The sequence below is a fragment of the Lissotriton helveticus genome, chromosome 2_1 (genome assembly GCF_964261635.1).
Source record: "Lissotriton helveticus chromosome 2_1, aLisHel1.1, whole genome shotgun sequence".
Classification (NCBI taxonomy): domain Eukaryota; kingdom Metazoa; phylum Chordata; class Amphibia; order Caudata; family Salamandridae; genus Lissotriton; species Lissotriton helveticus.
In genome coordinates, this window is record NC_136059.1 from 871358573 (window position 1) to 871380291 (window position 21719).

At 44.2% G+C, this 21719-nt stretch overlaps 1 protein-coding gene and 1 long non-coding RNA gene across 4 annotated transcripts in view; one reads left to right on the forward strand and one right to left on the reverse strand.

The window, feature by feature from the left end:
• LOC144818301 (uncharacterized) overlaps positions 1 to 21719 on the forward strand; it is a 225752-nt gene that overhangs the window by 146390 nt on the left and 57643 nt on the right. For 2 of the 3 annotated variants that reach the window (XR_013607087.1, XR_013607085.1), the window contains exon 2: positions 12375 to 12500. The exons of the other annotated variant lie outside the window; for it this stretch is intronic. This is a non-coding gene — a long non-coding RNA (uncharacterized LOC144818301). The remainder of the gene's footprint in view (positions 1 to 12374; positions 12501 to 21719) is intronic. 3 annotated transcript variants of the gene reach the window in all.
• Positions 1 to 21719, reverse strand: part of MARCHF3 (membrane associated ring-CH-type finger 3) — a 325525-nt gene that overhangs the window by 43184 nt on the left and 260622 nt on the right. The gene's annotated exons all lie outside the window — the stretch shown is intronic.

Here is a 21719-nt window from a genome sequence, read left to right on the forward strand (position 1 = left end):
TTCCTTGCAACCCAGTGACATACTCAGTCCGTTAGGCCATCGACTGACAACGTTTTAGTAGTCAACTAATGCAACATGATAAAGATGGTATAATAATCTTGTGATGAGAGTCTCTGCCTTTGCCAGAGTCCTTATGCAACCATAACAGATCTGGTGCCCACTTACACAAAGGGGGAGGTCTTTCGCGCCTTGGGTCTAATACAATAGGAAACAAAACTGCATGACCATCCAACTCTAAGGATGGACTTTACACTAAACAAACTTCACAAAGAATTCTCTAATGGTATTCATTCGGGATACTGTATAATGGAGAATTACTGTTCTGGAGGAAAGATTGTAGGGTGTGCAAAGACAGCTCAAAAGCTGTGACTTGCAGGTGATGGACGATGCATGCAATACATCAATACTTTGGCACGTTGCTGAATGAAGGGTTCAATATAAGCAGTGCTGTCATCTGAGGGCAACAGGTGATGAGAAGATAAGTGAGGCTGGGGACGGCTGTTTAGGAAAGGATTAGTCTGATGGCCCCGAATTGAGATGGGGACAGACCTGTGCATGGACAAGCAAGAGGGAGGCATGAGGCTGTGGTCCCTATGAATTCCCATCATCTATACTGAGCACATGTATACTGAGAATCTGTGTGGCTGTCCCATGGCACATCTGATTTTCCCTGGCCACCAGAGCTAGACTATTCATCAACCCCAAAGAACTCTGCAATGAAGTTGGGTGGAGTCTTTTCTTGCGACTGAAACCAGCTAAAAGGGCCATGGTGCCTTTCAAACTCTTCAGATTCCCAACGTGTTTTGTTGCTTTCATTGCCTTCGAGTAGTGAATGCCAACCACTACAGCCCTATAGTGCCGTGCATGGAATAGGCCTACTGGCTCTATGTCACCACATCTGAATACTTACTCTGCAAACTCCAATGTGTTCAGAACACACTGTAAGACCTTTAGCTTCTCCACTAATGTAACCACAAGTCTCTGCCATTACAAGCATTTCAATGCCTACCAATTGCCCTCTGCATTGTGCACTGGGCCCTACTAGGTACCAAACCAATGTTCATACAGCATATGTTGTGCAACTACAGTTCCAACCAAAAGACCACACTCCATGCACAGCTCTAGACTACGAAGTGTATTACTAGATGTGCACAGGAAATACACGGCTGCTACTCCTTCCTTCCTGCTCTAAGAATCAGCTGTTCTCATCCTCTACTACTTCAGGTACTCACACCGTAACCTAGTTCACGCCCTCAAGTTCATGGACTAGCTCTCTCGTGAAGAGCTCCTGAAACTTTGAAGCGCCTCGTCTTCAGCACTTTGGCCACTGTGTCTTATACTGTATATTCACCATATAGAGGACTCATTAAATCCCAATGTGGCATAGGCCGATCTCACCACAGTATACCTGAAATGGGCACAACCTACAGCTACCTATGCACATCTCTGTAAAATGCAAACCTAGGGTCAGTGGTATGATGAGAGAACATGTGGGTGTTAAATGAGACTTCACTCTACCCGCATAAACCCCCTGTGCCATTTTTCTAACCGCAAATACAGGCTCTAGTCTGCAATCACTCCTGGACAAGGCAACAACACTACAATTGTACACCACTGGTACCTGCAAGCTATACAAAATAATATAATATGACACAGAAAACTCTAAAAAGTTTATCAAATACATAAGCACATCACGTGTGAGCAAAGGCAGCTAGATTTCGAATATAAGTCCCAGTCTTTTGGTGTATAGTGTAAAAGAAAGAGGTTAAAATTACTCACTGAGTAAAGCAGCCACTGTTGTGATTTGTGTCCTGCCTGAAGTAGGGAGTTTGAATCCCTGCCTCGATGACTTAGGCCTTCATCTTTCTAAGGTAGATAAAATGATCTATATCCAAGATGGGTAATAACACCATTGCTAGAAGACCAAATCTTTGGTAACTGGTGCCATAGAGACACATATTACCCACTTGTTTATCCTCTAATACCGTGAGATACTATCTATACCTGCTGAAAGGAACCTTGCCGCCCCCAACAATCCTGTTGTTTTTTGTCCTTCCGACAAAAGACTGAAAGAGAGCGGGAGCCATAGATCATTCACCACACATAGCATATAGTATTTATAATATGACCAGCAGATTCAGGTCACTAGGATGGTCTTCGACACAATTGTATTAAGGGTAAAATTGTTCTGGTTTTTAATCTGGAGGAGTCATCTAAGTTTTGCTCTGTAACCTTTATAGTCCAAAAGGTTTCAGGAGGGTTCTGCCCTATGCTGGACTCATCAGTTCTTTCTTTCTGAGCAACACGGTGAGTTCCTGTGCCTATTAATTTGCATTGAGACCGTGTTTGGTGTGAACATACCTCATGGAGTATTTACAACAAGCTTGGCTTCAGTAGTTGGTGTCCTGTACATTCACATGATTATTATGACGTCCATTCTGACTAAAGAATGTCAAATCAGTTAATGACTGAACCAACCAGCATGGTCTGCTCACCAGCTTCAGAAAATCATTACCAATTGCCATGCATTGATACAGTTGCATCGGCTCTTCCTCCATGGTGTTTTTTTTGGGGAGGGTGTGTTGCAGGGGGAGCGGGGGGCAGGGGGCGGGGGCAGTCTTCTAGATGACTACCAGAATCCAGGAGCATATGAATCACCTTTCAGTTTTTTTGGAACAAAGTATACAGTACAAGGAAAAACAAGATGTTGGGATCAATTAGGGCCTGTCGCAGGTTTGGTAAATACCTCCTAAGTACCGTCTGAGTAAGAGAAGGCTTGGTGCAATGGAGATTTCTAGTATACAATTAAATTATACAAAGTCTATTAGAGTGTATATACCATCACTGCACAAATGTCACACAACTAGTTGAACGCCTGTCCCAATGCACCCCAGGAGGAAGGCATTTAAGAGCATGAGAGAGCAGTGGGTGCCATAGCCAAGAGCCTCAACGAACATGGGGACACCAGACTTTGTGTGAAGTGTCTGGCAGTGTACACAGTATATACCTTGTCAAAGGTAATGTGTCCCCAGGGTTACATGCATTGCAAAGAAGGTGAAATAACACAACAAATACAAGAAGCGTAAGGTAGGAGATAAAAACAAGCATCTATTCCGCCTGCAGATACAGCAACATCATTCTACATTCTCAAATGTATTCAAGTAGGGCTACGTTATTACCCACAATAGGAAATCATTGACACAAAGCATTAAATATACATGAATGGTTTCATTTAATAGTTGAATTATGTGTACCAATCGTACATGTGATTCAGAAGCCAAAGAGCTACACGAGGCTTGAAAACAGATGATGTTGCCTGTATTTCTGGAAATTGGAGTGACAAGAAAAAGCCGCAGATGGAAAGAGAGGAAGAGTCACAGGTGGGAGGTAGTGTAGGAAATGAGACCAGACAGAAGCCCACAGAGAAATGTGAGTGAAGATTACGGGCAAAAGTGCATCAGTTCAGAAGCTGGAGAAGGGGCATAATGAAGAAGTAGGAGTATGTATAAAGGCAGCACAAGCAGATGAAAACAACTGAACTAAAGTTTAAAACAGATCTAGAGTTGCCAGAGTTCTCGAACTGAGGGACATAACCCACCATTTATGCTGGACCGAATAAGGACTGATTGACATGCGTTGGCTTCCCTTGTGTTATGGCGCAGACAAGCTGAAAATAGCATAATGGAATGCCATACATAGAAATTACAATTCTTTGGCAAGCACAGCTCAGTCTTTTCTAGGTGTCTGGATATGTGGAAACAGCACACATTGAGTGTCAAATTCGAAGGATAAGGAAAGCTAATGATGTATTTTTATAGACAGCACTACTACCCCTTTATAGGACTAGGTAGAAATAAAATAAAGTCAAATGGGAAAAAAATAAAATTAATTACAGAATAGGCAAGCTTTTAGGACTTTTCTGGATATCAAATAGTCTTATTTACCCTAATGTACAGGAAGGAGTTCCAGATCTTAGGGACCAATTAAGAAAAGGAACACCCTCAAATCTTAACAAAGTGAATGTTTGGAACCCATAGTAGTGTCACAGAAGAAGGTTTAAGTAATCCGCCATGAGAACAGGACACGAGTCGGGATTGCACAAATGTTCTTGAACTTGATAAATAATATAACTGTCATTACAAATTGACACTGTAGTAACTTTGAGTCACATTAGTGGAGCAGAGGCCAATTCCATTAATTCAAGACCCACTCTAGACTTGCCAGTGCTATTGAAATAATTAGCAAACAAGACTGAATGAAATGGTGACAGTAAATGGAGCCTTAAAGGTAGCATAGAGTCAGGTGTTTGAATTGTGATCTCGATTCATCAAAGGACAGACCACAAATCGAAACCCCGGACTCTACGCTACCTTTAAGGCTATATTTACTGTAAAGGACCACAAGCCTTGGAAAAGCCCCAGGCCTGTGAGCCCACAGGGGGTAAAACAATTAAGTCAGCAGGGACCCTAATGCAGCAGCAGCTGCATTTGAGCAAAGGCTTCTTGGCTCGATAGGCAACCTACTACCTGAAAAGACCAATTTCAATCATAAATCCAAATGTTCTGAACCTTGGCTCTCTGATCAACTTAAGCATAAAAAACAAAAGTGCCGCCGCCTCGAAAGGAGATGGAGGCATCATTACAGTGACGGGGAAGTCTATAAACATTCTCTACTAGACTACAAAGAATTAATTAATAGTGAAAAAACTCGCTATTATACTGCAGCCATACCAGCAGCAAAAAACTCATCTAAAGAACTCTTTGCCACAGTAAAAACGCTGGCCAAACCTCCAGAAGTGACAAACACAATTGTTAGTCAAGCCTTCTACAATTCTCTGGCCACCTTTATTCAGGACAAAATTAAGCCAGTCTACAGTAACTTTCCTGTAACTGTGTCTCAGAGTTCAGTACCTGCCCAAAGCATATTGGCCAACTCTGACACGCCTAAGGAGGCCCAGTTAGTCCTCACAGAAGGCCCCAACCCCCCTGCGCTATGTTACTTTCCACCCCTGACCACTGACCAGGTAGCGAAGTTACTCCTGTCTACCAAATCTGGCGCCCCTCTTGATCCTTGTCCCCCTAAGATCCTTCATCTCCTGCCAGAAGTATTCGCAACTAACTTGTTAACCATCTTCAACCAAATGTTTACTTCAGGCATCTTTCCCACCAAGTCGAAACAAGCATCGGTTCTTCCACTTTTGAAAAAACCTAATTTAAACAGGGCCGACCTAAACAATTATTGCCCGATTTCAAGACTCCCACTGCCCGATAGAATGGCCGAAAAGGCCATGAACATGGAAATTACGGATATTGAGGAACATGCATACCTGGATGCCACCAAGTATGGCTTCAGCAAGCATCATAGCACAGAACTGGCACTGATCTCGGCATCAGAACAGATCAGGCAGACGGTCGACGCCGAGGGTAATGCAGCACTGGTGCTGCTTGACCTCTCTGCCACGTTCGGTACCATCAACCAAACAAACTGCTGGAATATTTTGACGGGATAGGCATAAAACGTAAAGCCTTGGCATTACTTGGGTTGTTTTTGTCAGATGGAGAACAGTTTGTAGCTCTTTCTGAGTGCAAATCGCCCAACTTTACACTGCCTTGCGGGGTATCCGAGGGCTCATCATTGAGCCCTACCCTTTTTAATATTTATGTTGCGCCTTTGGCTCAGTTGATTTGATCTTTGGGGTGCTCAGCAATTTCTTATGCTGACGGTACCCAAATTATTGTAACAAGTATCCCCTCTGACACATCCTCACAGTTTCATGCTTGTCCTCTTCAAGTTGAACAGTGGATGGCTGCTAACTGTTTAAAACTAAACTCCAATAAAACAGAGGTCCTGCTTTTTGGTGGCACCACTTCTTCTTGGTCTCCAGTTTTTCGGCTGCCGGAACGGAGGTCTTTGCCCGACCCAACTAATAAAGTGAAAAACCTAGGAGTCACCTTCGATTCCAAGCTTACGTTTCAAGGTCATGGGAATAATGGCACCCTCTGTATCCTTCTACACATTAAAACTACTTCGAATTTTTTTTCCCTTTAGACCCACCAATTTCTGCAAACTTGTCATCTCAGCCCTGGTCTTGTCCAGAGACGACTACTATGATGGTCTTTTCATTAACCCAAGGACAAAATGTCTTACAAAACTACAGATAGTACAAAATGCTGCAGCTCACATTTTTCTGGATATTGTCAAGCATAAATCCGCTGCTGCTGCATTAAGACAATTACATTGGCTCCCAGTGAAAAGACGCATTGAGTTTAAAGCTCTCTGCATAGCGTTCAAAGCAGTATAGGACCCATCTTTTTTAAACAGATTTTTCAACAATATGTTCCCACTCGAAAGATTCGCTCTGCCCATGCCCATAATTTGGTGATTCCCAGGTTTAAGAAAACTACCTGGGGTGGCAGAAGCTTTTTGGTGGGTACTACCAGACTCTGGAACTCTCTTTCCCTAGCCTTAAAAAGTGAAACCCAACTGTTAGCCTTCAGGAAAGCCCTAAAAATCTGGCTGTTTAATCTCTGATCTATCTAGACAGTGCTCATGGCTTAGTTGCTCTACTAGCTAGCGCCTAGACACCTTCGGGTAATTGTTCGCGCTTTATAAATTCATTTTTCATTACATTTAATTATTTATGGATATGGAGGGGCTGGAGATTAGATAAAAAGCAGCACTGGAGGTTGCTCTAAGGGTTGGTATTAGTGTAAGGTTTTCAGGTGTTGGCTGAGCTTTGAATCTGTGAAGCATAAATAATATTTTTTTTTTTTTAAAGGGATAACCTAAATTGGTTCTGACAGACAATAATTATTGTTTCCAAGAACCTGAAACAGATCTTTTCATTCATACAAAAGAAGTTTGTGCACGTTTGAGAAAAAAGGAATGCAAATAGTAAATGCATGTTAGCATAATATAATTTGTGAAAAAACGAGCTTACTTTGCTATGTAAACACTGACGTAACAGTGTAAAACTCAAAAGGCAAATTTGAGGAATAAAGCAATGGTGGACAAACGAAAGAAATTATAGCTGTGGTTTATCAGTGCTTAAAGAAAGACAAAGATGATACAGTAAAGTGTGAACTGCGCTTTGTTGGAAAGAATCAAGACTTATGAAAAGGTGAAATTACAGACCCGTAATGTGAGAGGGTGAATTGCTATACCCATTATGGTTAAACAGGTGCAGCACATTTGCAATAGGGCCCTTTGTGATTAGAAAATAGCTTAGATTGTTAATTTTCTGTAGGTACTAGGATTCAGAAATAATGGACTGAAAAAAGAAAACCTGAATAAAATAAGTCGGATAAAGATCTTAGAAGCAACGCTGAAAGAAGTCCCCTACATCCAGTACTCCTACTCCCAACCCCTTGACACTGTTCTAGTCTGAAGGCAAGAAGGTAACCTTCAACTGAGCCAATTGTATTTGGGACTAAGAATATTCATGCCGATCCAACAGATAACCCAGTTCGAGGTAAGCAGCCTTAATAGAAGAAGTACTTTATTTTGCACAAAAATGTAAGCTGGGACTATGCTGCTTTCACTTTCATCTAGAAATGGCTCCGCAAGGCTTGGGATAGCCAATAAGGATACCTCCGAAGTAGCAGAGAATGAGAGTCCAGGGGGAAAGCTATCCGATTGCATATTGTAGAGCCTCTCCATTAATGAGGATAAACTCAGTCTTTGTCGGTTTGTGTGTCAGACACACAGAGGACATCCAGATGATTTGAATGACATCCAAGCAAGATCTGATTTTAAAGATGTCATTGCGCACAACACTTTAGTGCATAGTGAGGTATCATCAATTAATTAACGTAAAATTACAGCTTAGTTTTCTAAGTAGTAATCCCACCATCTCTATGTACAGGTTACACATCCTGGGAGCAATAACAGATCCATGGGGAACCATGCAGGCGAATAGGAATTGGTGGGGATCTGGAGGATGCCATTTTAACAGCTTGTTTTCAGCCTCTTTAAGACTGTTGATGATGTCTGTGCAGGCAAAGTTTCAAGTAATACCAGGTGGTTGATGGCATCAAAATGCACAAACAGATGAGGCATTACCTAGAGACATGGCAGATCATTACTGCAGTGGCAGCAAAACACAGATAGGTAGGGCCCGAGCAGGTTGTGGAGATAAATGTGTTTTTGAACCTCATTAAGTTCTGACTTTTTCACCAATTTGCTTGATAGGAAAGGAGTGTGTCTAGGTGGTAATTACAGATAGTTCATCCGAGTCAAGGCATTTTGAAAGACAGGGCAGGTATGACGAAGCTTCTGGGATGAAGGGAAGATTATTTTGATATTGATGTCCACGGTGTTATTAGTAAAGTTGTCCGTATGTAGACATTTAATGATAGATGACGGAAGGAAATCATCATCATGGGAGGTTTCGGAGATTTTACGGTGGTACTCAAGGATTTTACTGACAAGGATCTGAAGGTATGCCAAGATGAGATCTATCGGGGTACATTACTTCTTGCAGTTTTGTGGACCGGAAAATGTTGAGTGAATATGTGGCATTCTTTCTAAAACATTCATTAATGTCAAGCAAGCAATATTAGTATGGCATCAGGAAAAGATAGGTGGTGGGAGCAGTGTTTAATTGCTTTGAACAGTGCCTTACATTGTGTTTCTATCCTTATGGTGGTTACTAAATGGTAGATATAAATTGGCAGTAGTAGACTTGTACAAGTCTTTTCCACATTGTGGATTCTCACTTTGCTGGCTTTCAGATCTAGGGAACAATCTTAGGTTGGACCTTTTAGTGCAATGGAGCAACTGCGTCTATACAGATCAGGAGGGTATTGTTGAGTCTGAACAGACGTAGGCCCAAATCAGAGGGATTACAAGAGGGAGTGAGAGAACTGGGTGGATGTGTCTAATGAGACATTTTTAAACGGCATAGCTGTTTTTACGCATTGTTAAGGCTGCCTATTGTCTGAGGGTTTAAGACTACAACATGAATAGGAATTGCGAAGTGGCTAAACAACTGAGTCTAGGGGGAGTAGGTATTGACAGGTTGGGCAGGCAGATATACTGAGGTAAAGATTGTTGCCAAAGGAATGAGTTGTAACTGATATAAGACATATATTTGACTGAGACATTGATGCTGAGGAAGGAATTCCTCATTCCTTCAGTAGCAGCGGCTCCTCCACTATGGCAGAGGAGTGTCGCCCCCCGCCCCCAAAAACGGCAGGAAAGGAAAAATTAAACAACACTCATTTTTATTTTTCCTTTCCTACCGAGTCTTGGGGGCGGGCCTGGTAGTGACAGGCACAGAGGGGAGTGGTAGTGCACTCCCATCACTGCGCATAATTGTTTGGCCGGCAGTCTAAGGCCGGCCAAACCATCATATGCAGTGAAAGCTCTGGGTTGGACAGAGCAGGCACAGACTCACAGTCTGTCCTGGAGTGCAAATCGAGGGCACTCAGGCCAATCCTGAAGCTGCTGTCATTGCCGAGAGCAGCTTCAGGACTGGTCGCAGGGCATTCTGGGAGCCTGTGCCTTGCTGCGGAGGTGCAGAGGAATAGAAGAGCGCGATGGGGATGGCTGCAGGTTAAGTTTATTTTTATTTTGTTATCCCCCTACGATGCCTAGTGCCCCCCCCCTTGCCTCCTGCCCGCCAGTCCCCTCCTCCAGCATATGGGCCGCTCCTGTCTTTTGTAGTGCTATCTCCTATGAGATTAAAATCACCAAGGCAGACGTTATTAGAATGAGTGTTTGAGGAATTGAAATCAGAGTAGTCCGCAATTAAGTATTTATGGATATGGATGGGCAGGAGATGAAAAGCAGCAGTGGAGGTGGCGCTAAGGGTCAGTGTGGCTGTAAGGGGTTCGGGTGTTTAAAGGACAAGAATGAGGGATGATCTTATGAATGATGGCAAAACCAGGTTTGTTCTTTGTGGCCTATTGAAACCTCTGAGCAACACCACATTGGAGATTTAAATAGGAAGAGATAAAAAGAGAGTTAGAGAGCCTTGACTCTTTCAGAAAAGATTACATTGGGACAAAAGTGCCCTAAATTCCAAAAAAACTGGGTACAGTAATGAAAAAAGGAGGGTATATTATATTGAAAGCCACCAACAGGTCTAACAGAATCAAACAGCAACATCACCAGTGACCAACACATCTTGAAGGTCACCCAGGACCACAACCAAGACAGACTTGGTAATGTGTGGAAGAAGATTTTCTGATGGAAAACTGGGGACTACATATGATATTTTCAAGTGAGAGATTTCCTGTATCACTACTTTAGCTAACAGCTTAGTGGGAATAGGAAACAAAGAAATAGTCCTATAGTTAGATGAAACAATGAGATACAGGACACGTTGTTAAGTAGGGGTGAGGCTATGAATCAATTGGAACTAACCGCAACAATACAAGCAGCTTGTGACCGGTTAAGGTAGTTTGATGGGGAAGCAATTTCATGAGCAATCTTTCTCATGTGTTTAATTGGGCATGCATCTAATGGGGAACATACAAAGGATCAGAATGGCCTTAGTAGGAAAGGGATTACTTAAAGCATCTAAAACAATTATTTTAAAATTCAATTAAAGAAACCAATGTGATTAAAGCTAAACCAAACTAAGTCAGGGGGAAAGGGGAAATAAACATGTATGATCTAGAGGGTAAATAAAGGATACATTTAGCAATTCACAACTAACATCCCTTTATGAGTTAATTTGGACAGAGATGTGGATGTTACTGTGATAAATTTGTAAACCACTAAAGCCACCTCTCCGTCATAAAGGAGGAAGAAAGCAGATTTGATGTAGAGGAAGGTTTAAAATTAGTGCCATAAAAAATGCCTGAGTATTAGACCTGGCTCTTTGATGTGATTTCCCCTGTCTTTTTGCTTCTGACCGCCTGTTTTTTTACTGTGTACTGCATTTCGTTATAGTTAGTACTAGGACTCTGGGCACTTGACCACTGCTGACCAGTGCTAAAGTGCATATGCGCTCTGTGTAAATTGTATTGGTGATTGGTTTATCCATAATTGGCATACATGATTTACTAGTAAGTCCCTAGTAAATTGCACCAGGCATTTCCTGGGCCTGTAAATCAAATGCTTCTGGTGGGTCTGCAGCACTGATTGTGCCGCCAATAAGAGTAGCCATGCAAACATGTCTTCTGCCTGCCACTGCAGGGACTGTTTGTGCAGTTTTAAACTGACATTTCGACCTGGCAAGTTACCCACTTTCAAGGCCCAAACCTTTGATTTTATTACATGTAAGTCACCCTTAAGGTAGGCCAAAGAAAGCCCCATGGGCAGGGCGCAGTGTATTGAAAAGGTAGGACATTTACTGGTGTGTTTTACATGTCCTAATAGTGCAATACTGCTAATTTCGTTTTTCACTATTAAATGAACTATCTCTCCTATCGGGTAACATGGAGATTGCCTTGAAATATCTTTTAAGTGTAATGTCCCTTTGGGAACTGCTCGTGCCAAGCTACCAAAGGGGTGAGAAGGAATTATCTTAGCTGTGTGACTCCCTTACCCTGACTAGACTGGGGGTCCCTATTTGAACAGGGTGCAAAAAACTGCCAGCTGGAGACCCCATTCCTAACACTGAGCAACAACTGCTAAAAGATCAAATCTACACTGAATAGTGTAGGGAGTCAAGAAAGAAGGGAGACAAGATTGGCTGACATTGAGTATGTAGGGAACAAACCCTCAGCAAAGTATATGCTGGAATCCTGGGAAAATCTGACGGTGTTCCCGTACATATCAGCATTTCCAGATGCCCATCTACAATTTTTATTATTAAAATTCTGGGTCGCTCTAAATGTACAGTATCTAAGGGCTGAGAAATGTAACACCTTTCTGGATGCAGAGAATATCTGCATATGTGGATTTAGGTTTCAAAATTTCAATGTTCATCTTTTAATTGATTGTCGTCATTTTTATAGGATTTGTTGCTTGATTCTATAACCACTTTTAATAAAATATTATATAAAACATCGCAACAATGCACTTGCACTTTTGTTGAACGTGGAATATTTAGATGTTTAGTGTGCCTTGGCAATTTTTTTTTTAATAATCTTGGGTTCGTAATGTAGGGATCCTTGAGCTAAGAAATGTAGTGGATATTCTAGAGTCTAGGGGGCTAAGGAACAAGGGATTCGTATTCATATTCTGCACTCAAATGCCTGGGTACTGGGGTGTGCCAAGTAGATAGAGTCTGTACTGGAAGGACTGGGGGATGGGGGACCGGGAGGGGGTCAACTTTTAATACATCATTTTGAACTGCTTTTATGTATTTATGTTTTAAAGAGTCTAAACATTAATACAATTTGACTATGTTGACTAATGTACGTTTCATCAAAGACCATTGATGAACACAGACCTTATTGATTTACCAATTCATATTTTAGGAGAAGCTGCACTTGCAGAGTGTCAACAATTAGTGAGACTTCGAATTAAAAGTTCCACATTACAAAGAAGCACACAGATGCCGAGAGTGGAACCAGGGTGTCTACTTCAGCTACTGTGATGAACTTGTAAGCATATTTGACACAGATTAATGGAAATGTGATCCTGTAAAAACAGGGAGAGAGGAAGAAAGAAAGAGAGAAAAGAGGAAACATTGTAACGAGGGAGCAATACATAACGTTGGAATTCAAGACTTAAAGAGATTTAAGTTAGCCATTATGTAATGCCTTCATCAAGTCACCATTTGTAAAACTATCACCCTACATGATAATGGTATTGGGCTGTTTGCTTTGATCTTGTCCCTCCTCCCTCCAGCCCAGGATGCATTGGGCCTAATGAGACTTTAGTGCTCATGGGTGCTCATTTGCAGTCATCGCATAGAGGGGGTCGTCCCATGAGCTGTACTGAGCAGGTGGAGCGGTCAGACATGATGTGTGCATCCTGTGATACAAGATGGGCACAGATAGCTTTGCTGTGAACTAAATTGTTAGTCAACCACAATTATCCCTCACTCGACAAATGTTTTGCGCAATGACTCTGCTAACGAGACCAGACATTTTCAGAGAACAACCCCTCTCATGGTTAAAACTACCTTGAATTTTACTATGCAGTAACGTGCAACATTACTATATAATTAAAGCAGTTATGTTTCACACTAAAGTCTGCTCTCTCATCATTGTACAAAAACAAGTTTTGTTGCATGCAAGCTTAGAAAGGCAGATCAAGTTCAAGTTCATGCATTTGTATAGCGCACTACTCACCCAGAGGGTCTCAAGGCGCTGGGGGAAGGGGTTCAATTATTTGTCGAATAGCCATGTTTTCAGTTCTTTTCTGAAGGAGATGTGGTTCTCATTAAGGCGGAGGTGGGTGGGGAGTGAGTTCCAGGTCTTGGCAGCCAGGAAGGAGAAGGATCTGCCACCCATGGTGGATTTCCGGATGCGCGGGACTGCGGCGAGGGCTTGATTGGACGATCTTAGTTGGCGGGTGGGTTTGTAGAAGGACAGTCGAGTGTTGAGGCATTCGGGTCCTAGATTGTAGAGGGCCTTGTGTGCGTGGGTGAGAAGGCGGAAAGTAATTCTTTTGTTGACGGGAAGCCAGTGGAGGTCTTTTAGATGTCCGGTGATGTGGTCTTGGCGCGGGATGTCTAATATGAGTCTCGCTGACGCGTTTTGGATGCGCTGGAGTTTTTTCTGTAATTTTGTTGCGATTCCGGCGTAAAGTGTGTTACCATAATCCAGTCGACTCGTGACCAGTGCGTGGGTGACAGTCTTTCTTGTCTCGAGGGGGATCCAGCGGAAGATCTTTTTGAGGATGCGAAGTACGTTGAAGCAGGAGGACGAGACGGCGTTGACTTGTCTGGACATCGAGAGAGAAGAGTCTAGGATGAAGCCAAGGTTACGTGCATGGTCTGTGGGTGTAGGTGCTGTGCCCAGAGCTGAAGGCCACCAAGAGTCGTCCCAAGCAGAGGGGAATGATCCTAGGATGAGCACCTCCGTTTTGTCTGAGGCGAGTTTTAGGCGGCTCTGTTTCATCCATTCGGCTACTTCTTTCATGCCTTCGTGAAGATTGGTTTTGGCGGTGTTAGGGTCTTTGGTGAGGGAAAGGATTAGCTGGGTGTCGTCGGCGTAAGAGATGATGTTGAGGTTGTGTTGACGCGCGATGGAGGCGAGAGGACTCATGTAGACGTTGAAGAGGGTGGGACTGAGTGAGGATCCTTGAGGTACGCCGCAGATGACCTCGGTGGCCTCTGAGTAGAATGGGGGAAGTCGTACTCTTTGAGTTCTCCCAGCGAGGAATGAGATGATCCAGTCCAAGGCTTTTCCTTGTATGCCGATGTTGCTGAGTCGATGTATAAGGGTGCTGTGGCAGACGGTGTCGAAAGCGGCGGAAAGGTCGAGTAGGATGAGGGCCGCTGTTTCTCCGGTGTCCAGGAGTGCTCGGATGCCGTCGGTCGCTGCAATGAGGGCGGTTTCGGTGCTGTGTTTGGCTCGAAACCCGGATTGGGATGGATCAAGGGAGTTGTTGGATTCAAGGAAGGCGGCGAGCTGGCTGTTGACGGCTTTCTCGATGACTTTGGCCGGGAAAGGGAGGAGGGATATGGGTCGGTAGTTTTTCATTTCTGAGGGGTCCGCTGTGAGTTTCTTCAGAAGGGCGCTGAGTTTGGCGTGTTTCCAGCTTTCTGGAAAGGTGGCAGAGTTGAAAGAGCAGTTGATGACATCGCGGAGTTGGGGTGCGATGATGGAGTCAGCTTTGTTGAAGATGTGGTGGGGACAGGGGTCAGAAGGCGAGCCGGAATGGATTGAGTTCATGAGGAGAATGGTGTCTTCGGTGGTGATTGGGTTCCAGGCGCTGAGGTTGTTAGTTGGAGGAGTAGGATCTGAAGGGGGTGGGGCGGGTTGATCGCTGGGAGAATTCTTGAAGCTGTTGTGGATGTCGGCAATTTTGTTGTAGAAGAAGGAGGATAGCGCATTGCAGAGGTCTTGGGAGGGGGTGATGTCGTTAGTTGCTGCGGAGGGGTTGGTGAATTCTTTGACGATATTGAAGAGTTCCTTGCTGTTATGAGTGTTGTTGTCAAGACGATCCTTGAATGCTGATTTCTTGGCGGATAGAATTAGTTGGTGGTGTTTGCGGGTGGCTGTCTTGAGGGAGGCCATGTTGACTGAGGTTGGGTTTTTTCTCCAATTCTTCTGTATGGTGCGGCATAGCTTCTTGGACTTTTTAAGTTCGTCATTGAACCAGGGAGCCTTTTTGCTGGCTGATTTCATCTGGTGCTTTTTCAGGGGTGCTAATTCGTCCGCACTGAGGGTAATCCAATGCCTGAGGTTGGTGGCCGCTTGGTCTTGGTCCATAGAGAGGGTGGGAGAGTTTTGGCTGAGTGATGTGAGGAGGTGGTCGGTGGTGATTTTGTTCCAGTTTCTCCGAGGAATAGGTTGTGGACGGTTGTGGGTCAGGGTGGTTTTGTAGCTGAAGTGAACACAACTGTGATCCGTCCAGTGGAGAGCTGTAGTGCGGTCGAAGGAGATGTGCTTGCTGGAGGTGAAGATAGGGTCGAGCGTGTGTCCGGCTGTGTGAGTGGGGGTGTCGACAATTTGTTTGAGTCCGAGATTGGCCAGGTTGTCCAGAAGGGTGGTGATGTTGTTGTCGTGTTTGTTTTCAAGGTGGTAGTTGAGGTCTCCTATAAGAATGTAGTTCTCGGAGGCGAGGGTGTGTGGGCTGACGAAGTCCGTGATGTCATCGCTGAATTGAGTGCGGGTGCCGGGAGGTCTGTAAATGAGGGTGCCTCTGAGTGTGGTCCTGGGGTCGGTGTGGAACTGGAAGTGGAGATGTTCGGCGGTTGCAAGATTGACGACGGAGCTGGTTGTGATTTTGATGGTGTTTCTGTGGATGATGGCGATGCCTCCTCCTGTTTGATTGGTGCGGTCTTTTCGGATAATTTTGTAAGCGTCAGGTATGGCTATGGCGATGTCGGGAGCAGATGATGTGTTCATCCATGTTTCAGTAAGGAAGGCGATGTCAGGTGACGCAGTGTCAATTAGGTCCCAGAGTTCTGTTGCGTGTCTGTGGACCGAGCGGGTGTTGAGCAGGATGCAATGTAGGCTGTTAGAGTCGGAGTTGTGTTTGGAGGACGTGGGTTTAGTGAGGGTTCTGAAGCAGTTGAACTTGCAGGAGAGGCAGGTGAATGGGCCGTGGGTACGTCCAGGAGTGGCTTTGCAGCATAGTGGAGTGCGTCCGGCGTTGAGGGCGAGGAGAGTAGCGGCATCATATGTGACTCTAGGGTGTTTGGAGTGGCGGGGACCAGGGGGTCTGGCGCTGGGCGCGGTCCAGGCACGGACGGGCGTAGACGGGCTTACCTTTGGCGCACCTTCGGCGCGCATGGTGCGCGACCGCTGCGCGTGAACGCTGCACGCAATAGCATCTGTCATAAATGGATAGTGGTGGGGGAGGGGCGAGGGAGGGGCAGCTGGGAGGCGGGATCTGTGAGGATATCCGGTCAGTCAACAACAAACAATCAACAAAATGTCTGCCAGCCAAAGCGGAGCAGGATTGGGGGCACAGTCAGCGTCGACGCGAAGTAAATGCCAGTGCACACAATTAAGCGCTACGATGCAGATACGAACTGTAGGCAAGCTAATAAGCAACACAGGCAATACGATGTAGGTGCGCACTTTAAAACAGAGCAATATGCAGCAATATGCAAATTAGCAGTTAAGCGCTACGAGGTGGATGCGATGCTACAAATGGCAGAAGCAGACGTGGACGCTATGCAGCAGATCGCGCTGAGATGGACAAGCGTTACTGTGTCACCAGGCAGGCAGGGCGGGGGTCAGCTTGTGGAGCGGCAGTCTCCGTTGAAAACAGGACGGTCACCAACCACCGCGTATGTAGTAAATTAAAAATCATAGTCGACCCTCAAATTATCCCACTAATTGAGATGGTTATAATTCAACTTAGTGTGCTTTGCTCAGTCCTATGCAGTATTGAGATGCAATTGCAGTCACTGTCTTCTTAACTAGTAGTGCAATGCACAACACAACTGAGAATGCACAGGCACTGACAGCACAAAATTATGGAGCTGTAGACAATGGTATAACACATGCAGAAATAAACAAAATGTAAACAGTGCAAAAAATGAAAAACTGGAATCTATAAGCTAGACTCACCAAGATGGACTGAATACAGTAGACATAATTTGTGTAGGAACCAGAGGAGACGCAGGGGCTTAATGCATCCCCTTGCTGCACAAGGGGTACCCCACCCTTCAGGACCCTCATTCAGCCCAGAGTCTATTAATATCTGTGTGATATGGGAGATTAAAGGGCCCCTCACCACATTCTGATGGGCCCCCATCCTTTTGTATTACGCCACTGAGGAGATGACTTGGCTGACACAGGTACTTGCTCTCACTGGAGGGGGCTGACTAACCTCTGCACTGTACACAGTGCTCTGGTGTGACGGACCACAGCTTCCACGTATAGGAGTAAATCAGGTGATGATGAATGCTGACAGTTCTGGAGAGAGCAGGAGACTGACCCTGGGTAGAAAAGGGTATTGCAAGACTTACTTTGGTGTCATTCTATTTCTGAACAGTAACTACTTATACCCTTCAGTGCTTAGCAGAATATGCCCTGAACTGATTGCCAAAAGCCCTACAAGCAGCGAAGGATCTTACTTTATAACCATGACGTGGCAGTGCAGAAAATGTCAAGCTTTCTGGAGTTACAAAGTGAATAGCTAAGGGGCAGCGGTGGAAGCTAATTACCTCGAGCTGATTCTACCACCAAAAGGGGCCATGATGAAATATAAATTTGCAGCACTGGGGCTGCTGTTCACCAACACGACAATAACAATAATTTGTCAACAGCTGTGTTGACCTATGCTAGAATACTTGATCACGGATATCCAGAAATGGAACTGGCAGATAAATGATCAATGGCACAAACAAAAAGAGATGGAAATTACCCGAAGGCTTGACAGACTAGAGACGCTTCTCCAACAAGCATTGGCATAGCCAATAGGTCTTGCTTTTGGGACCCTATAAGTATTGCCTTGAACACAATGTGTGCAACCGGTCATAACAAAAAGACGTTATGGGTGAGTACCAATAAGTAATCAGCTGGAGAAAAATAATATTATACAGTGAAATGTTAACCATCATTGCTCTAAATGCAGACACCGGACCGATTTAAGTAGTTTCCAGGAGACCGCTCTGCTATGTTTGAAGTAGAGTGTAAGATGGAGCAACTGTGGTGTGCCGGAGGTCACGAGCCTGAATCTTGGCAAGGTCCGCTGAGACTTCTGTCCTCCAAAGGTCAGTAATTTTAATAACATAAATTGGGTACAGGCAACAACTTATTTACTATGGTTAGAAATGCCATTGCGTGTTGTGCCACATAAAATGACTGTATTATTATATGTCTGTAGACAGTCACTTGAGGCTTGACCACCTCGTAAAAACAATCTCAGGAGTTTCAGAAGCGTACTCGTGCAACCTATGAGCTCTGCTACCTACTGGACGCTAAAAAATTACCCCACACAATAGTCAGCTCGGACATGGTGAAAAAAACTCCGCAATGCCGGCGCATCTGTGCGAGGAAAGGGGAAAGACGCCTTTGCATACAATCACAGTGAAAAGTGACATGTTTCACTTGTGGCAGCATAGGTTGCACTAAATTAATCCACCCGGCTACCAGTGAGTGACCTATGACTTTTGACGACAGAGATGCTGCTCGCCACCAGAAACTGCTCAAGTCAAAGCCCAGACCGTGAGAAAGCTCCTCGCCACAAGAAATCCTATAAGCAATGGTGCGCCGGTGCCTTTGCCGCTACCAGGCCTTGTTTGGGTGCTGAGCTGCCAAGTGCCAGGAGTCTGTATTAATGCCGGGACTGGGGCGGGGGTGATATGCACGAAACAAAACAAGCCCCCATCAGCTCGGGTCCGGCGGTATTTCCAGCCCGTCCAGAGGCTGCTTCCGCCCAGTGTCTGAGCGCAGCTGCCGCGTGACTCCGCCGAGCCACAGCACACTGCGTGCTTTACGGTACATCGCGCTCATCAATCGTCATTAGCAGCTGTCTCCTCACGGTGACTGCCTGTTTGTCATCACCCTGGGTGGAGGGGGGCGCGTGCTGCGAGTGTTCATGAGTTAAGCTTCAGACAGTCTGGAGTCCAGCAGCCTCTTCTCTCGGCGAGCGTCAAGAGCGCGGCCTGTGTCCGTGCCCTGAGCAAGAGCTGTGCAGGGGGAGCCGTCACCCACCTCCTACGCCGCCAGAACACCTGTATATACCCACAGTAGGGCTGGGCGAGGGCGGGGTAACTGCAGAGCACACGCAATTGGGAACACTGAAGTCCCTAAAACTCTTAGGCCCACATGCATCATTGTGTCTTTTTGCATTTCTTAATTTGCGTAAAATAAGGAATCGCAAATTAAGAAATGCAAAATGATATGCATCAATATTTTCGGTATTCTTGTGGGATTCGGTAAAAATCGCATTTTTTACCGAATCCCAAAGAAATACCGATTTCTTAACTTAATTTTCGCAATTTCCATTGATTCCTATGGGCCAAAAGGCCCATAGGAGTCAATGGAAATTGCGAGTGGCACTTAGAAAATTTCATGGGTGCAGGGGGGGGTCCAAAGGACCCCCCCATGCACCCCTGAAATGTACTTTTCAGCATAAGTTACATACACACATGTCCTAAGGACATGTGTGTGTGTAACTTTACAGTTTAAAAAATGCATTTTTGTGCATATTTAATCAATTTCGCAATTTACCACGAAGTTGAACTTCGTGGTAATTTGCACTTCCAATTTTTAAAAAAGCATATTTTTCTATAATGATGCATAGCATTTAAGAAATCGCACAATTGCGATTTCTTAAATGCTAATGCAATTTTAGAAATCGTAAAAAAGATGCGACTTCTAAAATGGCATGATGCATCCCAACAAGCACTTTTGCATTCGCAAACGGCCGATTTTAAGGAATCGCACCGTCTGCGACTGCAAAAATGCTTGATGCATGTGGGCCATAATAACTTGCACAGTGTTGCATGCTTTCATTTAATGTGTCACAGTTTTGGTGTAGCCGCTTTCGTCTTCTGCAATACAAAAGTAATGCCTCGTTTATATAGCAATTGTAATTAATAAATTGAATTTATATAACGCTTACTATACCCTGGCCAGGCGTCGAAGCGTTTTTCAGCATGTAGCACGCTTCTCCGGAACCCTTCTGTCATAGTTTTCTTTCTGCAGACTGGTTGCAACGCCACAGTTCAGTTAAACTAGAAAATGGCGGTAGTGCTCGATAACCACAAAGATTAAAGGTGCTTTTCAGAACTTACTAAAAGAGGGGGACCAGGGCTTTAAGTGGGATTAAAAAATTGAGAAGTCTCAAAGAGGTGTGGTCGATGTAATTAGGGCGTAGCTTAACCACTTGGATGCTAAGGCATGTTCATGGGGTCTATGTAATTTCCATTGAAACCAATGGAAACTCCGAAGGGGTTAAAACACGTAAACAACAAATCTGTGCTTAGCACAGTGTGCCACCCGACTGGTAATTTGATGCTTATATCATTGCATCTAGATATATAATACAACAAGTATCATTACACCTCCTACAAGCCAGGCCTATTGGCTTTGTCAATGGTTGTTAGTTGCAGAAGACAAATAATCTAGAACTATGGCTTCGTTGTTTAGAATATTGAAAATGCTCAATTCTGAAATGATGAGACAGTGAAAGAAATATAACTAGTCTCTTTGAAGTTAAATCAAAGCAGTGAATTGTGGTACTGCTGCAGAGTTATGATTTTTTTTATCCTGAGGGCGAGGATGAAAATGGAGAGCCCGAAAGGTACCTATGTCAGCACCTTCTTTTTAGAACTGTTGTGCTGAGCACCGGCAGGACTCGGCCCACTTAAAGCCCTGAGAGTTATTCATTATTCTTCATTGGCTGCCCTGCTACCCCAAAATTATTTCATTTTAGGGTGCCAGGGCAGCATGCATTATAATGAATATTTAGTCAAATGAGTACATGTTATGATCTGTCAAGTCAACAGAAAGGTTGGTGACCTGTAGCATACACAGAAATGCAAAGCTCCTCAGAGACTAATTTCTAAGTGACCCCAAATTAGTTCTCATACACATCCTCCAGTGGGCTCTCCCTTCAGCACCCCTATGAAGCGGCTTCTGGATGGAGGAAGCGATTCATATGTTTTTTGGGACATAGCCAGTTTGCTGTATACAGACTGGGGTCTTAAGCTCTATAATCAGGGATCTCAAATCTTTTCTGTAATAAGAGCTACTTATGATCAAAGAAAATCATCCTGAACTAATAATGATATTAGTGTTGTTATAGTGACCACACCAGGCACGATTACATTAGTAGCCACAGTATTAGAGATTACTAGACATGATCAGCTCTGTGCATCCGGCAAGGTATCCAGCAGTAATGTAAAAAAGGTTTTCTCCGTTTAGAATGCATTTACATAGAAAATACCCAATAGATAAAACTTGAATGCCCTTGGCACCAAGGTAATACTTTCGGTAAGCTTTAAATCTATGTTTTGGTAATTTAAATACTTTTCTCCAAACATCAGCTTATGAGTTCGTAAAATGTACACATTTTCGTCTTGAATCCACAATTTTGCTATACATATATTTTTTCAGCCAAGCAAAAGTTTCCAATTTAATAGGCTGGGCTGGACAGAGGAGAGCTGTTAGCGATAACCTGGAGAGCTACCAGTAGCTCACAAGCTACTCAGTGCAACTATATAAAAGTTACAATACAATATT